The sequence below is a fragment of the Psammomys obesus genome, unplaced genomic scaffold (assembly GCF_907164565.1).
Source record: "Psammomys obesus unplaced genomic scaffold, mPsaObe1.curated_primary_1811, whole genome shotgun sequence".
Classification (NCBI taxonomy): domain Eukaryota; kingdom Metazoa; phylum Chordata; class Mammalia; order Rodentia; family Muridae; genus Psammomys; species Psammomys obesus.
In genome coordinates this window covers 1,679,456-1,703,705 of record NW_026589447.1, presented here as the reverse complement: position 1 = coordinate 1,703,705, position 24,250 = coordinate 1,679,456, and the positions used below count along the sequence as shown (strand labels likewise).

General features: G+C 38.4%; 1 pseudogene; it reads left to right on the top strand.

Moving 5' to 3' along the window:
- The first annotated feature begins 13,530 nt into the window (after positions 1–13,530).
- Positions 13,531–13,999, top strand: LOC129675011 (60S ribosomal protein L29-like; annotated as a pseudogene).
- Positions 14,000–24,250: the final 10,251 nt, after the last annotated feature.

Genomic DNA, 24,250 nt, shown 5'->3' with positions numbered 1-24,250 from the left:
CATTATCTCACCCCAATTCCTAGTGCTTAGTTACCATCTTAGTTACCTGCTCCTAGCCTGCAGCGGAGTAATTTTTTGTACATATAACTTACATCTCTTGTATTTCATGCCCTGCAATGACTTTCCATCCCCTAGGAAATTAAAACTAAGTTCGTTACCATGTTCTTCCAATGCCCTTTGTGTCCTTCATCTTCATACCTGTCATATGGTCTCTTATCAGTTACTTCCTTCTAGCCAAGCTGGCCTCCTTTGTGTTCGCAAAACTTCTCATTTCTCACCTTAAGAACTGTGTTGTTTCCTCTGTTTGGAATCTTTGTCCCTCAAATATAATCATCTCACTTCTCTTCTCTTAAGTCTCAGCTCAAAAAACTCAAAGAAGTCTTTATACTACTAGTTTTCAAATGCACTCTGATTACTTACCCTTCTTTCTCAGGGGATTCCTGAAAAAATTAGCTCCTGTTATTGTTATTATTATTATTATTATTATTATTATTATTATTATTATTATTATTATCTGTTCACATACATGTATATGTGATTCACTCAGTGAACTAGAATTGCCAGGCTAGGAAGGTCAAAATGTTTCATTTTTCCATTGTATTATAGTGCCTAGCACATAGCAAGCACTCAGTAAATATTTTTTAATAATCTAATGATACATTGACATATATAGAATATTATCTGGAATATAAAATGTTTGTAATAAATATCACCTTTTCTAGCAACCTCTACCTCTCTTTCTTCAAGATGTGAATGAAAAACTCACAGCTAACATCATATTCAAGTGAAAGACTGATTTTTCTTCAAAAACCAGGAACAAGACAATGATACTTGCTTTCACCTTTTCTGATTAACATGATATTGTAAGTTCTACCAGATTATTTGGTGAGAAATAAGAATAAAAGGCATCCATATTGAAAGGAAGGAGTAAAATTATCTCTGTTCATATATGGCATGATCTTATATGTAGAAAATTCTAGAAATTTCAGAAGCAACCAATATTAGTAATAAATATATTCAGCAAAACTGCATAATGGAAAAGCAATATGTAGAAATGATTTGATTTTATATCAATAAACAATAACAGTTTTTGTTTATAACAATAAACAAAACAATAAACAGTTCAGAAAAAATAATATGTAGTTCTATTTACAGTAGTATCCAAAAGGAACAAATATAACCATGAAAGGAAAAAAAAAACCTGTATGCTGAAAATAGTGAAACACCGTTGAAAGAAATGAAAGAAAACATCAGTAAATTGAAGGGCAACTTGTGATCAAAAGATTCAATATTAAAATGATAATACTATGCAAGGCTTTTCATGGATTTAATGCATTCCCTGTCAAAAATTTCTCTTTGTCTTGTTATTTGTTTTAAAGAAATATAAAATTCATTCTACAATTCACATGAAATCCCAACTATCCAAAACACTCTGAGATAAAAAAGAAGGGTTGGAGGACTAACACATCTTGGTCTGGAAACTCTAAATCTATAGTAATCCAGATCATTTGGTATAAACATAAGAATAGACATACAGACTAATGGAATAGAAGGGCTCAGGAATAGTCTTGCATATATGACCAACATTTTTTATTTTCGAGTAAGATGAAACATTCAGTCTTTCAGCACTGAATACATTACTGTGAGTTTTCATATCTGGTTTTTATAATGGCAAGCAAATTAAAGCAGGAACTTGGATATGTATGAATATCCAATATATGTATGTTATATTCCAGGTGCTTCCAGGTATACCAGCGTATCATTATGTCATTCAACAGATATGTATTGACTGCTACTGTGATCTCTAGGCACTGAACTACATAAGCAAGCAAAAATGCATATTCACGTAAAGTAAAGGACACTGTTATCAGAATAAAATGATTGCCTACAGACTGGAGAAGGATCTTCACCAACCCTATATCTGACAGAGGGCTAATATCCAGAATATATAAAGAACTCAAGAAGTTAAACAGAAAAAAAATCAAATGACCCAATTAAGAGATGGGGTACAGAGCTAAACAGAGATTTCTCTGTAGAGGAATATAGAATGGCAGAGAAACACTTGAAGAAATGCTCAACGTCATTAGTCATCAGGGAAATGCAAATCAAAACGACCCTGAGATTTCACCTTACACCCATCAGAATGGCCAAGATCAAAAACTCAAGTAAGAACACATGCTGGAGAGGTTGTGGAGAAAGGGGAACCTTCCTCCACTGCTGGTGGGAATGTAAACTTGTACAACCACTTTGTAATATCAATTTGGGGCTTTCTGAGACAATTAGGAATAGTGCTTCCTCAAGATCCAGCTACAGCACTCCTAAGCATATATCCAAAACATGCTCAAGTATACAACAAGGACATTTGCTCAACCATGTTCGTAGCAGCTTTATTGTTTTAGCCAGAACCTGGAAACAACCCAGATGTCACTCAGTTGAGGAATGGATACAGAAAATGTGATACATTTACACAATGGAATACTACTCAACAATTAAAAACAAGGAAATCATGAAATTTTCAGGCAAATGGTGGGAACCAGAAAAGATCGTCCTGAGTGACTTATCCCAGAAGCAGAAAGACACACATGGTATATACTCACTTATAAGTGGATATTAGCCATATACTATAGGATAAACATACTAAAATCTGTATACCTAAAGAAGCTAAACAAGAAGGAGGACCCTGGGTAAGATGATCAATCCTCATGCAGAAAGGCAAAGGGGATGGACATTGGAAGGGGGAGAAAACAGGAAACAGGACAGGAGCCTACCACAGAGGGCTGTTGAAAGACTTTACCTAGCAAGGTATCGAAGGAGATGCTGAGACTCACAGCCAAACTTTGGGCAGAGGCAGGGAATCATATGAAAGAAGGGGGAAACAGGAAGACCTGGAGGTGACAGGAACTCCACAAGGAGAGCAACAGATCAAAACTTTCTGGGCACAGGGGTCTTTTCTGGTATCTGATACTCCAGCCAAGGACCATACATGGAGATAACTAGAAACCCTGAACAGATGTAGCTCATGGCAGCTCAGTCTCCAAGTGAGTTCCCTAGTAATGGGAACAGGAACTGTCTCTGACATGAACTCTGTGGCTGGCTCTTTGATCACCTCCCCCTAATGGGGAAGCAGCCTTACCACTCCACAGAGGAAAACAATGCAGCCAGTCCTGATGAGACCTGATAGGCTAGGGTTAGATGGAAGGGGAGGAAGACCTCCCCTATCAGTGGACTTGGGGAGGAGTATGGGAGGAGATGAGGGAGGGTGGCATTTGGAGGGGATGAGGGAGGGGGCTACAGTGGTGATACAATGTGGATAAACTGTAATTTATAAAAATATAAATAATTTTTAAGATGAAAATATGCATATTCAATGGGGAAAACTCAAAAGGATATCCATACTCAAACAGATCTGTACCAGGGCCCGGAGTGATAGCTCAGTGGTGAAGAGCATTTGCTGGTCTTCCAGAGAACCCAGCACCCAAATAGCAGCTTATAACTGTCAGTAACTCCAGTTCCAGGGTATCTGATGCCCTCACACAGACATATATGCAGGCAAAACACCACAATGCACATGAATAAAAATAAATAATTTTTCAAAGCCCTGTACCCCTACTTGATTTTAAACAAAAATTTACCTCAAAATAGATCAGAGAACTAACATAAAATCTAAAGCTATGAAACTCATACAAAACATAAGAGAAAGTCTTTGAAAAATGGGATTTGATGAATCTACAGGTGACACTAAATGACTAGCAACACAAGAACAAATAGATTAGACTTTCTCAAATTTAAAGCCCTTATTTTGAGACTCTTGTTGGCCTGAAACTTTCAATTTTCTTGCTTCTGCCTCCATAATGCTGGTATAACAATGGTATGTTACCAGCCTCATCATAAACAAAAAGCTATTTGTACACCAAAGCATACCAACAACAAAATGAAAGAATATGAGAGAAAATAATCACAAATCCTGTCTCTGATAGGAGTTAATAGCCAGGCTATATAAAGACATTCTACAACTTAACAACAAAAGTAATAACTAAATTGAAATTGACCAATATTCTTCAGTAAACATTTCTCTGAAGAAGATATATAACTAGCCATAAAAACACATGTAGAAATAGTAAGCTTCCGTAATCACTTAAAAAAACAAAAATAACAATCACAATAAGATCTGACTTCGTATCCATTTGTTTAGCTATTTAAAAGAAAATCTTTCCTCCTGGGTCCACCCTCACGTAATTAACCTCCCATTTTTGTGACACATTTTAAAAATAACCCATTGAGTCTAATGTTGGAGGATGGTATTTTACAATGTGTTTTTAGATGCTGATTTTAGTGCCCTGAGATCTTGTTATCACCCTGCCATTGTCATTGTTATGAATGTTGAACCATCTCCTCTATCTATGTAATGCAAAGAATGTTCCCCAATTATCCTTGATTGGCTAATAAAGATGCTGAAATCCATGACTGGGCAGAAGAGAGGTAGGCAGGCCTTAGGTTCCCAGGTGTGGGATCTCTGAGGGACCACAAGATGGGAGAAGAGGTGGCAGGAGAGAAATAGGAAGGAGCTTGGGGACTGGACTGGGAGGACAAGGAGCACAAGGTCAAGGGAAGTGTGCCATGAGGGTAGACTGATGCATAAGCTACTAGGAGTCATCAGATTGGTAAGTGATTGGCCTTTATGTGGGTTTCAAGGTTAGTAGTATTAAAAGAGATCAGAGTCTGCCCAGCATAGTACATACAGCTTAATAATAAATCGTCTTTACGTGTCAATCATTGGGGAACTATAAGGTTAAAGAAAACTGCTGCCATTTTAATTTCCAGTATTAATTAACATATACAGAATAATTAATTCCTTCTATAGCCTAATCTGTGCCTTTTAAATATTCCTAGCTGTGGAACGATCCACTGGAGTTTGGTCAATCTACCAGGGGCCTCTTGCAAAAAAAGTGAGGCTCCCTCTCCAAGAAGCTATCGATTGTCTATAACTCTTCAGTTAGGGGTATGGATTAGTGGGTTCTTCCCCTTTTGGTGCTTAGAATGTTTCCTGGCTTGGTCATACGCAGGCAACCACAGCTATGATTTCATGAGAAAGCAGCCCTGTCATGTCCAGAAGACATTGTTTCACACTAGTCTTCCCTGAGCTTTCGCTATTAAAAACTTTCTACCCAATTTTCTGATTCTCCCCGAAATTTGAGAGGAAAGCATGATATAGATGCTCCTTTATGGCTGAGCACTCCATAGATTTTTTTTTCTCTGCTCTTTAACTGGTTGTGAGTTTTGATGTTAACCACCACTCCCCAAAGAAACTTCTCTGGTGAGGTCTGAGCACTGTTTTAATCTATGTGCATATAGCTATGAATTTAGAGGACAGTTTTATACTATATTCATTTAGCAAAATAATCGTAGTAAGGTTACTCCTGGGGCCTGTGAGGTCCCCAACCATGGGGTTTTACTCAGATTCATAGTCCTAGGCATGCATTTCTTCCTGTGGAGCAAGCCTTTGAGAAAGCGGTTGGTTACCACGATAACATTCTTGCCGCTATTGAACGCATAGGTATATCTTGATACACTACTGTCATTTACAAAATTCACAGCTTCCTAGTCAGTACCAACTTAATTTTGTCATGGCCTGTGAACAATGTATGTGGTGTCTTAAGCAAATGGATCTTACAATCAAGTTCTGGTGGGCAACCAAGAGCAAAAGCAATATCCTATATTGTCTTAGGGGATTCCAGTTTAACTCTTTTTTTTTTTTTTTTTGAAACAGTGGCTCTTTCATTTATTTTTTTATTTTTATTTTTTCATAATTTATTCATTATATATCCCAATTGAAGCCCCCCCCCAACTTCTCCTAGACCTACCCTTCCTCCCGCTTCCCCATATCCCCTTCCCCTAGTTCACTGAAAGGGGTTGTTCTCCTCCTCTGCCATCTGCCCTTAGGTTATCAAGTCTCATCTGGATTTCCTGGATCCTCTTTCTATGTGGTCTGACAAGACCACATTGCCAGGGGCAAGTGATCAAAGAGCAGGCAATCGAGTTCATGTCAGAGACTGCTCCTGTTCCCCTTACTAGGGAACCACATAGAGACTGAGCTGCCTATTGGCTAGATAACTCTTACCAAGAAGACAAGGGACAGTATTACACATGTGTTAATGATCTTTAGATATGCCAACCTGGGAGAAGCATAATATCCTATGTAAGCATTAAACTCTTGTATATGAATACATACACATTTATACTTAAATAAATATATGTATACATTTAAGGAAGTTTATATAATATTAGGGTTCCATGTGGCTCTTTAAAACATTCTTAGTGTTGGTTATCTCTCCTCCCATCCTCAGCCCTATCTTCCCATTATAATGGACATGAAGTCACAATCCTACTGCTTCCTGGAATTATGAACACATACCAGTATGGACCTGAAGATTTAGACAGATGTCATCTGGCACTCTGTTCCTGTCAATATTAGTTTATTTTTACCTATATAATATTTCTAAGAATATAATTTAAAATATGTAAAATTATAATTTTTAAATGATATATTTATTTTTATCTTATGTATATGATGTGTGTTTTGCCTACATGTATGTCTGTGTAGCACATGTTTGCAATACCCACTGAGGCTAGAGAGGGTGTCAGATTCCCTGAAATAATAACTAAAATTATTAGCCATCATGTGGTACCAGGAATGGAACCACCTGAATCCTCTGGAAGAACAACCAGTGATGTTAACTAATGAGATGTCACTCTGCTCTGCCTAGGATTATAATTTTAAGGAATAATTTATTGTTATTTGCTCATGAGGAAACATTTTCTCCCAAGGATTTTGGCCTTTTCTGCTTGTTTATTTGTTATTATTTATTCAGCATTAGCTAACTTTTGGAAATGGACTTAAAGTCAGAGAAAAAGTTCTACATTCTAGTACAAATAACTTTTTCTCTCCAAACCCAAATTGCTGACATATGCCACCATCCCTGATGGCTTTAATGTGTAGTTCCTATAAGTCAGAACTTTTTGTGCAGCAATACAATGTTTGTAATTAGAAAGCAAATGCTAACATTTTCTATCATTTAACCTTTAGATTCCTTTCCAAGTTTTGTTACCTGTCTATAATGCCCTGTATAAGAGAAAGAGGCCATATATGCATGAATTGCATATATACCATTAGTAGTATGTTCCTTAGACTCCATTAGTGTACACCATTTTTTTTTCAGTCTTTGGTTGATCTCCTGACCTGGAATCTTTGAAGGTAGAATGTCTTAGAGTAGGAATTTTCTGATTTATCATTGTTATTTCTTGTGGCAAGTGTACCAGAGACATAATTGTTTTGTTTTTCTTATTGTACCCCATTATATGACTATAATTTTGATACTGTCATTAGTATAGATTTTCAGATTTGTGACTAAAAGTGGTATTGCTTAGGCTTTTCTTGCATAGTGTTGTTTCTTCCCTTTGTATTTTGTGCTTTGTAGAATAGCTGAGATTGTTCTACTTAGGAACAATTCCTCATTAAATTAAATTTTTCACTTTTTTTTTTTACTTAGAAAAAGAAAAAAACAACAAAACATAACAAGCGTTGGCAAGGGTTTGAAAAAATTGGAACCCTTGTGCATTACTAGTGGGAATATAAAATGATATAAATGCTGTGAAACACAATTTTATGAGTTCTAAACATAGAATTACTACATTATCCTACATTTCCATTACCAAGTACTCAAAAGAATTAAAAGCAAAGACTCAAGATATTTGTACATCAATGTTTATAACATGTTTTCGTTTTCATGATATTTTTTAAAATTTATTATTTGGGAGTTTCACATCATAAACCTCAAGTGCACTCATTTTTAGTCTTCCCAGGTCTAGCCCCCTACCATTGGGACAACCCCTTATCCCAAAAAAGAAGAAAAATAATAATAAATCTAATATGTGTTGCCCATATAGTCACTTGAGCATGGTCAAACTCCCAGTGGCCAATCGTTTAAAGAAAACTGAGTCTTTTTTTCATCAGCACCCCTGCCAGAAACCATCAGTTGTGGAGAGCTAACCTTCAGCATCCTTATGAAAATCGATGGTTTTCTGTCTAAGCTGTTACTTTTGGGAGAAGTAAGGATTGTCATATAGACCCTTCTCTGTGTCTCTCTTTCTCAGATGTAAGTTTGCAGTTATCAATAATGCAACGGCAAAATTAGATTCCTTGCCTTTTACGGTGAAGGGAGCACAAATCATGGCCTTCCACATGGTTTTCAGCATCAGCATGTGCCACAGACTTCAGCATGGTCTCTGGTGGCAGTACGTACCATAGACATCAACAAAGTCTTCTACCACAGCATGAGCCCTTTGTGGCTGCATAGGCCAAGGACATGAACCTGGCCTCAGAAATCAGTGCAGACCACTGATATCTGCCCGGTCTTCAGCGTTAAAATGGGTCACAGACATCAACAAAACCTCTGGCTGCAGTAGGACCACAGATTCAGACATGACCATGGACAGGAGCATGAACCATGGACATCAACATGGCCTCAGGTGCCTGCACAGGCTACTCACTAGCAACACTAGTCTTAATAGCCCAAATTAGCGAAGAACCCAATATAGATGAACACAAATGTATTATTAAGCTGAAAGTTGAACTTCCACATGATTCAGCCATACCACTCCTGGGCATATATCCAAAGGACTCTGTTCATTAAAAAAGAGATACTTGCTTATCAGTCTTCAGTATGGCTATATTCTGGGCTGCCTGTCAAGACCCTATCTTTAAAAAAGTATGCAGGATGAATAAAATATTCTCCCTTCCCTGGAACCGTTAACTGCCAATAATTTTTCAGGAAATGGTAAGCGCTTCATGGGTACTTCCCTCACAATAAATAGGAAATTAAATCAGTCTAGATATCCATCAACTTATGAACAGGTAATAAAAATGTGGGATATAAACACAATGGGACTTTACCATGTTGTACAGAAAAATGAAATTTGCCAGAAAATGAACGAAACTGAAAATAATTATACAAAACAAAGCAACCCGGATCCAGTAGATAAATGCTGCATATTCTTTCTCATATACAGAAAGTTTTAGATTTCTGTTCTTAACTTAGAGTGAGTGTTTATAGAGGACAGGAATCAAGAAAGGAGCTTGAGGGTGCGGGTAGGTATTCAGATGTATAGTAAAACACATGGTATATTAAAATAAAAGTGGTACTACTATGAATTAAAGGTTTAAATAGGTTGGGGAGGGAGAGTAAGGGAAAGAGGAGATGAGAAAGAGGGTTAACAAAACAAAGGATTATGAAAAAGCCATACAGAAACTTATTACTTTATAATCCAACCAAAAATAAAATTTAAAAAGGAGATTATATAAGTGGATAATGCTGCTTCTTAAAGACATGGAATTTTCATTGGTTGCTTGTTTTGTCTTAGTGTTGTAGTTAGGGTTTCATTGCTGTGAAGATACACCATGACCAAGGCAACTCTTTTTTTTTTACTCAAGTAAATGTTTTTTTTTTCATTTTTTATTAGTTACAGTTTATTCACTTTGTATCCCAGCTGTAGCCTCCTTCCCAACCTCTCCCAATCCCACCTCCCTCCCTCTTCTTTTCCTATGCCTCTCCCCCAGTCCACTGATAGAGGAAGTCCTCCTCCCCTTCCATCTGATCCTAGTCTATCAGGTCTCATCAGGACTGGCTTCTTTGTCTTCCTTTGTGGACTGGCAAGGTTGCTCCCCCCTCAGGTGGAGGTGATCAAAGAGGCAGCCACTGAGTTTATGTCAGAGACAGTAAGGGTAACACTTGGACACTGAGTTACCATGGGCTACTTCTGTGCAGGGGTTCTAGGTTATCTCCATGCATGGTCCTTGGATGGAGTATCAGTCTCAGAAAAGATCCTTGTGCCCAGAATTTTTGATTATGTTGGTCGGCTTGTGGAACTCCTGTTCCTTCCAGCTCTTTCTATCTCTCCCTTCTTTCATAAGATTCCCTGCACTCTGCCAAAAGTTTGGCTATGCATCTCAGCATATGTTTTGATACCCTGCTGGGTGGAGTCTTTCAGAGGCCCTCTGTGATAAGTTCCTGTCCCGTTTTCTGTTTTCTTCTTCTTCCGATGTCCATCTCATTTGCCTTTCTGAATGAAGATTGAGCATCTTACCCAGGGTCCTCCTTCTTGATTAGCTTCCTTAGGTGTACAGATTTTAGTTTATTATCCTATGGTTGGCAGGAGAGTTCATAGGTCCTGGTAGGGATCCTATCACTATTGTTTTGCTAAGTGGACATGTTCTCAAATATCTTCTAAATAATTATCTTCATTTCCATAAACTAATGCTGCCCTCAACCTTGGGAAGAGATTTTTTTTTTCTGCAGTGGGTGAATTTTAGTGAAGAGACTTACATCTGGTCTCAGTACTGAGAATAAGTAACTGTTCAGCCATAAATGAAACATCTGTATCACCCCCCCTCCCGCTGTCCAGGGAACATTGTAGAAGAAGGGGTAGAAAGAATGTAAAAGCTAGGGGATAAAGAGAAGTGCCACGAAATGGCCGTCCTGATACAAAATGGCTGCTACAATCACAAATATATAGTATCTGTCCATTGCTGCACCAGATTGGGCCCATCAACATTTCATAAGCAGTGAGGAAATCGCCCATGATGCAACTTTCCTTTTCTACAGAACTATTGGTAGTTAATGGTTCCATGAGTTACCTATGCTCCAACAAATTTTCCCCTGCCCTTGTTTATGTAACCAATCCTAACTAAAATCAGTGGATAAAAAAGTCATGAAAGTAGGAGGGACCTTTTTGAAGAAAAAGCATTCAGAGAGAGGAAGATGGGGATAAGAGAGAGCAATATGGAAGGATGAATATAATTACAATAAATTGTGTGTTGCATAGAGTTTAAGAGATAAAAGTGAAAACCAATCATTAAGACAAAGCTAAACATATATCTTGAAATGTCAGTTGCTCTCTTAGATGTTTACACAGTTGATTGAAAAAGCCATATCCTTACCAACACCTGAATACTCTTTTAAAAAGGGTTTTGAAAGGGAGCCTTCCTGTGTCTACCTCTTGAGTACACTACCATGTCTTTCTGTATCTATATTTTATAACAATATTGTTCATAATCACCCAAACCAGGAAGCAACAAAGATGTCTCTTAATAGGTGAGTGTATAAACTTTGGTGCACCTATTTGGAAAGGACAGTATTCAGTGCTAAAACAGAAATGAATATCAATTCATGAAAACACATGGAAGAAAACTTAAATGTAGTAAAAATAAGTCAACCAAAGGAGACTACATAATGTACTATTTAAAGGATATTGCAGTTTAGAGAAGAGGCAATTTTATACACAATGAATAATGGTTAATAGTGCTTCAGAGGGTGGAAAGATGAAAGATAAAGCAGAAATGATGTTTTAAGACATTACGATAACTGTGTAATAATGTAATGCTTGGTAATACATATTGGCCAAAACCCATAGGATGTTACAGCACAAGGAATAGATCTTATTGTATAGCGTGAAGTTCTAAGATGTCAGCTAAGTGGTCAGAGATCCTGTCAAGGAATGTAGACTATGACAAAAGACTCTCATTGTACCACAAGTACATGAAACAGCTTCACTGAAAGAAATGGGAAGGAACAGACCCTGACCCGTACAGCTTTGGAAACGTGTGGAATGTGAAGGGCTAACACAAGTATCTGTTCTTAAGTACTGTGATATAGCAGATAAAACCTGTTTCCCATAGGGCTGTGTGTTATCAATTATGATAGTGCTATGCATATATGTCAAAGGGAACGACTGATGATATGGATAGCCTATGATGGGAACTAGATTTCCCACTGCTGGTGTAGAAATAGTTAAAATATTTAGAGGAAAAGGTGAAACTGATCTATGTGGTAAGTTAAAGTTGGAGAAATCAGTATGAACTCACTTTTTTCCAATATTTTTTTAAGTTTTTTATTAATTACACTTTATTCATTTTGTATCCCCCCATAAGCCCCTCCCTCCTCCCCTCCAGATCCCACCCTCCCTCCCCTTACTGCATGCATACCACTCCCTAAGTCCACTGATAGGGGAGGTTCTCCTCTCCTTTCTGATCTTAGTCTATCAGTTCTCATCAAATTGGCTGCATTGTCCTCTACCGTGGCCTGGTAAGGCTGCTTCCCCCTCAGGGGGAGGTGATCAACGAGCAGGCCAATCAGTTTATGTCAGAGGCAGTCCCTCTTCCCATTACTATGTAACCCACTTGGACACTGAACTGCCATGGGCTACACCTGTGCAGGGGTTCTAGGTTATCTCCACAAATACTCCTTGGTTGGAGTATGAGTTTCTGGGAAGTTCCCTGTGTTCAAATTATCTTGTTCTGTTGCTCTCCTTGTGGAGTTCCCGTCCCCTCCAGCTCTTACTATTTCCCACTTCTTACATAAAATTCCATTCACTCTGCCCATCAGTTGGCCATCAGGCTCAGCATCTGCTTTGACAGTCTATACTGCAGAGGCTTTCAAAGGCTCTCTGTGGCAGGTTCCAAGGTTGTTTCCTGTTTACTTCTGGCTTTCAGAGGCCCTCTGTAGCAGGTTCCGAGGTTGTTTCCTATTTTCTTTTTCTTCTGATGTCCATCCTCTTTGCCTTTCAGGATGGGGATTGAACATTTTAGTTAAGGTCCTCTCTTTTGCTTAGTTTGTTTAGATGTACAGATTTTAGTGGGTTTATTCTATGTTGTATGTTTATATGAGTGAGTATATACCATGCGTGTCTTTTTGCTTCTGGGACAACTCACTCAGGATGATCCTTTCTAGGTCCCACCATTTACCTGCAAATTTCATGATTTCCTTATTTTTCATTGCTGAGTAATACTCCATTGTATAGATGTACCACAGTTTCTGCATCCATTCTTCAGTTGAGGGGCATCTGGGTTGTTTCCAGCTTCTGGCTATTACAAATAAAGCTGCTACAAACATGGTTGAACAAATGTCCTTGTTGTGTACTTGAGCCTCTTTTGGGTATATGCCTAGGAGTGGTATGGCTGGATCTTGAGGAGGCGCTATTCCTAGTTGTCTGAGAAAGCACCAGATTGATTTCCAGAGTGGTTGTACAAGTTTACATTCCCACCAGCAGTGGAGGAGGGTTCCCCTTTCTCCATAACCTCTCCAGCATGTGTTGTCCCTTGAGTTTTTCATCTTGGCCATTTTGATGGGTGTAAGGTGAAATCTCAGGGTTGTTTTGATTTGCATTTCCCTAATGGATAATGAGGTTGAGCATTTCTTTAAGTGCTTCTCTACCATTCGATATTCCTCTACAGAGAGTTCTCTGAACTCACATTTAACAAAACATTGCTACAGATGGTTAAGTGTAAAACTGGCTATAGAAATATGTATATAAACACATTAATATTCATGAATGTATTTCTTTTTTCTGCTGGCTGAAACTGTCTGAAAGCAGTGAACCAAGCACACAGATCTTGTATTCAAATTACATTCTTTAAAAAAAAATGCATGAGCTCTTCCTGTCCCAGATGCTGCAGGAGCCGCGGGTTACCGTGCAAACATGGACAAGTACAAGAACCACACCACACACAATTCCCGCAAATGGCACAGAAATGACATCGAGAAACCCCAGTCACAAAGATACGAATCTCTTAAAGGGGTGGACCCCAAATTCTTGAGGAACATGCGCTTTGCCAAGAAGCACAACAAGGAAGGCCTGAAGAAGATGCAGGCAAACAACGCAAAGGCAATAAGTGCACTAGCAGAGGCCATCAAAGCCTTTGTGAAGCCTGTGGCCATTAAACTCAACAGACCAAAGGACCCCAGCTGCAAACAAAGCCGGTCTGGCTTTCATAGCTCACCCTAAGCTTGGGAAGCAGATTCGAAACCAAATGATCAAGGGTTGTAGGTTCTGCCAACCAAAGCCCAAGGTTCAAACCAAGGCAGTGGCCGCAGCTCCATCTAAGGCCAAGACTTCAGCTCCAGCTTTGGCTCCCAAAGGTGCCCAGGCCCCTGTGAAGTCCCCATAGAAAAAGCTTCTGCTAATGTGAAGACAGGTGGACTGGTGTGACGCACCCACCTGCACACTATTTACAGATGACCAGTGTTCTATGCTGTTTTTTTACAAATAAACCTGAGGCAAGATCTGTTTTTAAAAATGCATGAAAACTTTTTGGAGAAATGGGTGATTTTAGAACTGCAGTGGGGAACACATAATATGAAAGCCTAGCATTTTGGAATGCTACAAATTGAGGAAGTGCCAAACACATGCCTACACTGATGGTATGTCAAAATGGTACTGCCTGAGGCTGAACGGTTCTTTTTCTCTATCCGTTAAAGAATTAAAAGGCACTGGATCAGATGTCTCAGCAGTTAAGCTCTTGCTGCCTGCATAATGGACCTACGTTCAGTTCTTAGAACCTATGTGGACTGGCTTACACCCCACTAGCTCCAGGTCCAGGGTATCTGAGGCTTCTGGCCTCTGTAAGTACCTACATTCATGTGTACATACCCACTTAGCCATATACAAACACACACATAATTAAAAAGAAATGAAATCATAAACTAATCAAAAGATAAGAAAACAGGTCAGAGCAACGTGAGAGGGATGGTTTGGGTAAGTGTTACAGACTTCTGGGTTAGAAAGGGATTAGAGACCACTGACTCTGGGGAGACCTGCAATTTTGTTGGCTTCAAGCACCCTCTTCCTGGTGACCCTCTTGTCTCCTTTATTGGTCCTAAGGTGTTAATGTGTCTTTGGGGCACAGAAATTGGGCTTTACATCTCCTTCCAAGTGACACCTGCTGGTAGGGTTCCTAGTACTGAAATGACTACTGGTTGCTTAAGGGGTTTAATCAGTGAGGCTCCTGTAGTAACAACCAGGAAAGGGAAATTAGATGGGGAAGATAAACTTAAAGTAGAGAAGGGGAACTGAGAACTTATCTCTCATTCTCTCTTCCCTTTTTCTGGGGCCCAATGCCTCAAAAGGAACACAGAACCCAACTAAGAGAATTCCCAAAAAGCCTAAACCTAGAGTCAAGCTAGCAAGAAAAGAAAATAGTACCAGATTATAACATAAGCCATAAAATAAATATCTGCCAGTCCATGCATGACATAAATAACAGGATAAAGTAACACATAAGGAAGAAACAAATATGCTTTACAGAACAATTACTATAATTTATGTAGATACTGTGCCCTCAAGAAGGGAGAACACAATGACCAACTTCTTAAGTGTGGGCGAGACATCATGACTTCCTTCTAAATGGAATGACATGGGAGAAGCAACAAATTCTAACAATACTACCCTGGCAAACTCAACACCAACAGACAGATATCATGATTCTATGTATCCTAGCACAATGTCATAAAATGATACTTTAATTCTGTACTCTTCCTCCCAGTAATTCATGATCCAGTCTTACAGCTTGTCTGAGAAGAATATTTGATAAATTCTATACTATAGGTTCTAGAAAATATTGGCACTTAAGAAAATTGCAAAGAAACCTGGGAGATTACTGTAGCCAAGAGGAAGTTAGGAAAAAAATGATGTCAGTATGTGCCTTAGTTAGGGTTTCTATTGCTGCAATAAAACACCATGGACAAAAATCAAGATGGGGAGGAAAGGATTCATTTGACTTACAGTTTCACATTGTAGTCCATCATCGAAGGAAGCCAGGAGAAGAACTCAGTCAGGGCAGAAACCTGGAGGCAGGAGCTGATGCAGAGGCCGTGGAGGAATGCTGTTTTCTGGCTTGTTTCTCCAGCTTGCTCAGCCTGCTTTCTAATAGAACCCAGGGCCACTAGCGCAGAGGTGGCACCACCCACAATGGCTAGGTACACCCCCATCAATCACTAATTAAGAAAATGCCTTATAGTTGGATCTTATGGAGACATTTTCTCACTTAAGGTTTTTTCCTTTCAGATTCCGTTAGTTTGTGTGTCAGGCAGACATAAGACTAACTAGCATAGCATGCCATCTATTCTTAGTGAGATGCTAGAACATAGGAGTGATGGAAATGTTCCCACCATAAAAGATTTTCCTGAGTGAGGTAACACAGAAACAGAAAGGCACGTATGGTTCGCTTATAAGTGGATATTAGCCATGAAATACAGGACAAACATACTAAAATCTATACTCCTAAACAAGGTAAACAACAAGGAGGACCCTAGGGAAGAACCTGAAACCTCACTCAGAAGGGTAGACAGGATAGACATTGGAAGCAGGAGAAGACAAAGAACAGGACAGGAGCCTTCCACAGTGGGCCTCTGAAAGACTCTACCTATCAGGGTATCAAAGAAGATGCTGAGACTCAGTGCAGAGAACCTTATGGAAAGAGGAGATAGAAAGACTTGGAGGGGACAGGTGCTCCACAAGCAGGGCAACAGAACCAAAAAATCTGGGCCCAGGGGTCTTTGCAGAGACCAATACGCCAACCAAGGACCATGTATGCAGATAACTTAGAACCCTTACACAGATGTAGCCCATGGCAGCTCAGGCTCCAAGTAGGATTCCTTAGTAAGGGGAACAAGGGCATGACATGAACTTAGTGGCAAGGTCTTTGATCTCCTCTCCCTGGGGAGCACAGCCTCACCAGGCCACAGAGGAAGATGATGCAACCAGCCCTGATGAGACTTGATAGGCTAGGATCAGAAAGAAGGGGAGGAGGTCCTCCCCTATCAGTGGACTAGGGAAGGGGCATAGGGGGAGAAGAGGGAGTGTGGGTGGGATTGGGAGGAGAAAAGGGAGGGGTTTTAGCTGGGAAACAAAATGAATAAATTGTAATAAATAATTTTTTTTTAAAAAAAAAGAGTGAGTGACATGAGGTTAAACTAGAGGAATCTAAACATTGTCAGTTTCAAACCCAGGACAAATGGCTGAGATGCCTATATAAGGTATCAAAGCAGACCTGGCTGCAAAGGTTCTCCCAGCATCCCTCAGTCCCTACCTGTTAAAGAGCATGGCTGGCATACCCCACCCCCTACCCTGAACTCTCCAGCCAGGCTCTGGTTTGAACTTCCCTCAGCAGTTTTCCCCTATATAACCCAGTAATTTTGGCTACACTAGTCCTTTTTTAACCCTTTATTCTTTTGACCTCCTGGCTCTCCCCTCTCCAAATCCCGCCTATCCTCATATGGCCCCATTCAGGTTCATGTTCACTCTGGCCCTTCCCAAACGTCTCTGCCTCTAACTATACTCTGCCTCATATCTACAATAAACTTTCTCCTTTGCTATTCCTAGGAGCAGTCAGTCCTTCCTTTGTATTTCTTTTTTATTTTTATTCAAGTATGAACTCTTAACAATAAAGTTTTTACTAGCTCATTATTTTAGTGAACATATTATACTCATGCACCACAATACTAAGGTAAACTTGGTTTGGTTTGTATGGAAACTCTGTAATATTATTTTATTTTTTTCCTAAAAATATAAACTTGTTCTGAAAGACAAAGACTACCTTAAAATATTTCATAAAGCCAAAATGATAAAGTCCATATCACTATGTTTATTCTCAATTCTCTTCTTAAAGGTGATTTTGAACAGCATTTCAGTGCTTTACTGATCATGCATATTTTTCTTTAGTGATTTTTCTGTTTGTGTCTTTTGTCCACTTTTCCATTGGAGTATTTATACATTTGTTAATAATAGCTTGTGAGATAAAAAGAAAGCTTGTCCATCATGTGTGCTCTTTCCAAACATTTAGTTTGTCTTTCAATCTTGTTTATGACACATTCTGCTATATGGAAAATTTTCCATTTTTATGTAGTCAAATCTGTCAATCTTCTCATTATGGTTTGCACATTTCATATCTTGCCCCAAAAGGCTTCTAGTACTCTGCGATAATAAAAATGCTGTCTTACATTTCCTTCTGCTGCTTTTATTGGTTCTCTTTTCTTATGTTTTCCATTGTTATACCAAAGTTTTGTGTGGGCATAGGAATGAGGCATTACTATAGCTTTATTTATTCTCTCTATATAGCCTTGTAACTTGCAATGAGTCCATTAACACCATAAATTTACATTTGCAGATTATTTTGGATTTTTTAGTTTGATTCTAATGAACTATCTCTCTATTCTTGGGCTAATAGTACAATATTTAATAATTGTAGCTTTTAAAAGAATTTATTTTCAATTGTGTGTGTACATATGTATGTAGGTGTTCATGAATATATATATATATGTAGTGTGTGTGTGTGTGTGTGTGTGTGTGTGTGTGTGTGTGTGTGTGTGAATCATGTAGCTTGGAGGCCAGAACGTGGTAACTGGAGTTGTGGTTTGATGAGTTGCAAGCTGCTGCTTAACATGAATGCCAGAAATTAAGCTCAGGTCCTCTGCAGGAGCACTAAGTATATGCTCTTAATGGCTAAGATATCTCTCCACACAATGTTTGTATCTCTATAATAAATTTTAATGTATGAATGAATAAGTCCCCTCTGATTTTTCAAAAGATCTTTGCTTTTTTTTTAATATTTAGTCTTTCAGATAAGTTTCATCAAAACACTTAGAATTTTTGAGAATGTTTCTAATTTCTAGGCTAATTATTAGAAAATGAACAGTATTTACAATATTAAGTCTTTTTTAAAAATTAAGAATAGAGTATATTTTTAAAATTTTATTTTACATTTGGGAATGTGATAGTGGTAGAACATTTACCTAGCATGTACAAAGTTTGGTCTTCAGCAGCAGAAACAAGGAGCTTTATCTACCTGTGGTAGTTTAAATGAAAAAATAAATGTCCCCCAAAAGCTCATATGTTTGAATACTTGGTCCTGAGTTGGTGGCACTGCTTGGAGGGAGAATGTGAAAACTTTAGGAGGTGCAACCTTGCTGGAAGGAGTATGTAAGTTGGGGGAGGTGTTTGTAAAGCTTTATAGCTTCACCCTACTCATTGAAATTCTCCTTTCCCCCATTCTTTCTGCTTCCTGTGTGTGGATAAGGATGTTATCATCTAGCTCCTTTCTAATGCTGCCATGCCATGCCTTCTCAGCCTTTATAGACTCCCTCTCCCTCTCAGTCTCCCTCTCTCTCTGCTTCTTCCCCATCCCCTCCCCTCCCTCCACTTCTCCCTTCCCCTCCTTCTCCCTTCCCTTCCCCCATCCCCTCTTGAGGATGATACCAGAAAATGGAAAGACCTTACATGCTCAGAGTCATGAAAATGTCCATACTATCAAAAGCAATCTACAAAATCCATTCAGTTCCCATCAAAATTCCAATGCAATTCTTCACAGAAATTGAAAAGAAAAGTAAATTTAAATTTCTTATGAAGACACAAAAAAACCCAATATTGTTCCTCCTCCACCCCAAAAACCCCACCTGAACAAGAGGAAAAACTACGGAGGTATCACTCTCTCATATTTTAAGTTATGTTATAGAGATGTAGTAATAAAAAAAGGATGGGACTGGCATTAAAAACAGACTCACTGGCCAAGGGAGTAGAGTAGAGGACCCACATATAAACCCACACTTGAATACCCAACCTGAATCTTTGCAAAGAAGCCAACAATACACATTGGAGAAAAGACAGCATCTTCAACAAATGATGATGGTAAAATTATATAGTTATCTGAACAAATATGAGCTTGATCCTTATCTCTTGTTCTACACAAAACCCAAATCAATCAAGGACTTCAACATAAGACTGAATACTATGATTCTGATAGAAGAAAAAGTAGAAAATAGGCTTGCATTCATTGGCACAGGAAAGGACTTTCTGAACAAAATCCTGATTCCACAGGCATTAAGACCAACAATTAATAAATGGAAACACCATGAAACTAAAAAGTTCCTATAGAGCAAAGTACACCATCACTCAAGTCAAGAGGAAGCCTAAAGAATGGGAATAATCATTACTAGATGTACATTAAATGGAAGGTTATTATCTAGAATATATAAATAGTTCAAAATTAAATGTTAAGGAAACAAACAAGCCAATTAAAAATGTGGCATGAACTAAACAGAATTCACAAAAGATGAAATACAAATGGATGAGAATTTTTAAAAATGCTCAACATCCTTAGCCATTCAGGAAATGTAAATTAAAAGCACTTTGACATTTCATTTTACCCTAGGCTGAGTGACCAAGATCAATAAAACAAATGACAGCATAAACTCATGAGGATGCAGGGAAAGGAAAAAACTGCCAGTAGGAGTGAAAACTGTTTCATCCACTATAAAAATCAGTGTGGAGATTTCTTAAACAGCTAAAAATAGATACACTACATGATCCGGTTATATCACTCATGAGCATCTACCCAAAGGTCTTTATATCCTACTACAGAGATACTCGCACATCCATATTCATTGCTGCACAATTCACAACATCCAGGAAATAGAAACAGCCTAGATATCCACCAACTAATGAATGGATAATGAAAACGTGGTATATTTACACAATGAAATATTCTTCATCGGTTAAGAAAAATGAAATTATGAAAATCATAGGTAAATATATGGAGCTGGAAGCAGTTACTCTGGATGATGTAACCCACTTCTTTGCATGTTCATCAATTATTGATGAAGGAAAGAAGAGAATTTTATCTAGATTGATCCCTTGGCTCTCTTGGCATCTATCAAGCAAGATTGTATGTAACCATTGGATTAATATTGATGTATAATTGCTGCCATTAGCTGTAATCAAAATGATAAGACCTCCAAACTTTCTGGTCATAGGTGTTCCCAAGGTAAAGCTTTACCATTGTTATGACAAATCTACCTTCAAAGACAAAGCTCTTCTGCCACTTCTTCCCCTTCCTTCTAGTGATTCCGGTGTGAGAAATTGTACAGTTAGAGATGCCATATGTCTAAACTGGAGTAATTTCTACTTTTCCTTAGTTGTTTTACATTACCACAATTTAAAAAAAAATTCCAGATTACTCAGCCTATAACACTTTCTAATGACTTGTCTTGATGGTATAGTTATTAGAATGTATTAATTTCACTTAATATTCATTTAATTAATTTCTTTTAATATTGAATCATCTAGTAGATGCTTTCAAAATCTTTTCTTCTTTTTTAGTCAGTATTGTATTTGTAGTAATGCAAATGGGCTCTGGAAACACTTTCAAGATTCATTTGGGCTAAAAGGATAGCTATATAAACACTTTCAGAATAAAAAACAGCTAAAAACAGTAAGTCCACTTGCCTGATTTCCTCCTTTCCCTCTCTCTTCCTTTTTCATTTATTTCCTTCCTTCCTTCCTAGTCATGCTATATAGCCCTGGGCTGGTCACAAATTAGAGATTCTGTGACCTCATCCTCAAAAGCGCTGAAATCACAGGCCTGCACCATCACATTCTCTTGTCGTTTTTTGTTTGTTTGTTTGTTTGTTTTTTCCATATAGGCACTAATGTTATACATTCAGATAATGTCTTAGAGAAATGTAACTATTTGCTAAGGAATAAATGACTGTTGAATGCTCAGGCCTAAATGAGACATCTGTATCATTCTCCCCAAGGCACAGGGAACATTGCAGAAGAAGGAACAGAAAGAATATGAGCCAAAACTGAGGAGGAGGGCTATGAAATGCTGACATCCAGACATGACACTGCACTCAAGAAACCACAACTTCTGTGATTATTTTCACAAGAGCTGCCCAAGATCGGGCCTGCCAACATTATTTCATGGGTGGGGAGGGGCTGAGAAACCCAACCCTTCCCTGAGGAGCTATTGACAGTTAATGGCTGCTAGGGGAGGCATTTTCTTCAGTGGTATAGTCACTGATGATTTGTTGATGCTTCAGTAAATAATGCCTCATACCCACACTCCTGTAAATAAACCCATCATGAAAACAGATGGAGGACTAGTTGGGAAGAAGATGGGGTTAAGGTGGAGGATGAAGGTAACAAGAGAGAATAATGGAGGTATTATAAAAATGTATTACATACATATATAAAATTGTCAAAAATTAAAAAGTGGTTGGTAAGTTACAATGGATATTGATTACATATAGAGATGATATTTGTGACACATTAAAAAAATTGTGACGTTATGAAAGGCAAATGGTAGTGGAATAAAGAAGGGCAATTTCAGTAATAAATTTTTGTTTGTTTGTTTGTTTGTTTTATTGTTGTTGTTTTTAGATACAGCCTTGATGTGATCCTCTTGTCTCAGCATTGTGCATACTGGTATAATAGGAGTATGTCACCCTGCCTGGATCCTACACAATGTTTTGAAACCTTTGTTATGTATTTATTCATATTATGAACCATCTTATCACCCCCATTTCACTGCTTCTTTGATAACTAAATATATTGTTACAAAATTCTATCTTGGGACCACCTGTGACATAAAGTATGGAGGTCTGTCTTGTTATTCTGATTGTAACTAGTGGTAGAAATTTTACCTAGATATCAGGCCAATGGCTATGTACAGTTTTCCTTGGTAGAAGCCAAGAGAGCCCAAGAATCAATATAGATCACATAAATTCTTTTCTCCTTTTCATCATCAAAAATATTTATAATTATCTTTTATATAGCAGACACTAGAGATTAGACAATAATCAAGATCAAAATTGTCTCAAACTTCATGGAGACTTTTTTTTCTTTTTTTTAAATTTTTTATTAATTACATACTTTACTCACTTTTTATCCCCCATGTAGCTCCCTCCCTCCTTCCCTCCCAACCCCTCCGTTCCTTCCCCTTCTCCACGCATACACCTCCCCAAGTCCACTGGTAGAGGAGGTCTTCTTCTCCTTCCTTTTCATCCTAGTCTATTAGGTCTCATCAGGAGTGGGTACATTGTCTTCCTCTGTGGCCTGGTAAGGCTGCTCCGCCCTCAGGGGGAGGTGATCAAAGAACAGGCCAATCAGTTCATGTCAGAGACAGTCCCTGTTCCCATTAATATGGAACCCACTTGGAGACTGAATTGTCATGGGCTACATCTGTGCACAGGTTCTAGGTTATCTCCCTGCATGCTACTTGATTGGAGTATCAGTCTCAGGGAAGACCCCTGTGCTTAGATATTTTGGTTCTGTTGCTGTTCTTGTGGAGCTTCTGTCCTCTCCAGATCTTACTATTTCCCACTTCTTTCATAAGATTCCCTGCATTCTGCCCTAAGCCATAAGTCTCAGCACCTGCTTTGATAGTCTGTAGCCATAAATCTCAGCATCTGCTTTGATAGTCTGTAGCAGAGGGCTTTTCAGAGGCCCTCTGTGGCAGGCTCCTAACTTGTTCCCTGTTTTCTCCTTCTTCTGATGATTTGGAAAGGATCTTCACCAACCCTATATTGGACAGAGGGTCAATATCCAGAATATATAAAGAACTAAAGAAGGTAAAAAGAAAAACAAATCAAGTAATCCAATTTAAAAATGGGCAACAGAACTAAACAGAGAATTCTCGATAGAGGAATATTGAACAGCAGAGAAACACTTAAAGAAATGCTCAGCATCATTAGTCATCAGGGAAATGCAAATCAAAAAACAACCCTGAGATTTCACCTTACATCCATCAGAATGGCTAAGATCAAAAACTCAAGTGACAGCACATGCTGGAGAGGTTGTGGAGAAAGGGGAATCCTCCTCCATTGCTGGTGGGAATGTAAACTTGCACAGCCACTTTGGAAATCAATCTGGGGCTTTCTCAGATAACTAGGAATAGCACTTCCTCAAGATTCAGCTATACCAATTCTAGGCATATATCCAAAATAGGCTCAAGTACACAAAAAGGACATTTGCTCAACCATGTTTGTAGCAGTATTATTTGTAATAGCCAGAAGCTGGAAACAACCAAGATGCCCCTCAACTGAGGAATGGATATAGAAAGTATGGTACATCTACACAATGGAATACTACTGAGCAATAAAAAACAAGGAAATCATGAAATTTGCAGGTAAATGGTGGGAACTGAAAAAGATCATCCTGAGTGAGCTATCCCAGAAGCAGAAAGACACACACGGTATATACTCACTCATATGGACATATAATATAGGATAAACCTACTAAAATCTGTACACCTAAAGAAACTAATCAAGAAGAAGGACTCTGGCTAAAGTGCTCAATCCCCATCCAGAAAGGCAAAGAGATTGTTTTTAAATAGGTGAAAATAGACAGTAAACATGAGATAACTTCAAATGCTGATAGGGGCTAAAAAGATTATTAAGCGAGAATACAACAGTACAATTGAGGTCTTACTTTGTATAGAGTAAGTGGTTGAAAAAGAGTCATTTTACAGAGGGGATATTTAAGTTGCAGTACTGTAAATGCACAAAAGATTGTAGCAAGTGTAAAGATAGGAATGAGAAGAGTGTGTTGAAGAAAAAGGATAGCTGGCATTCCTTACCCAATATTA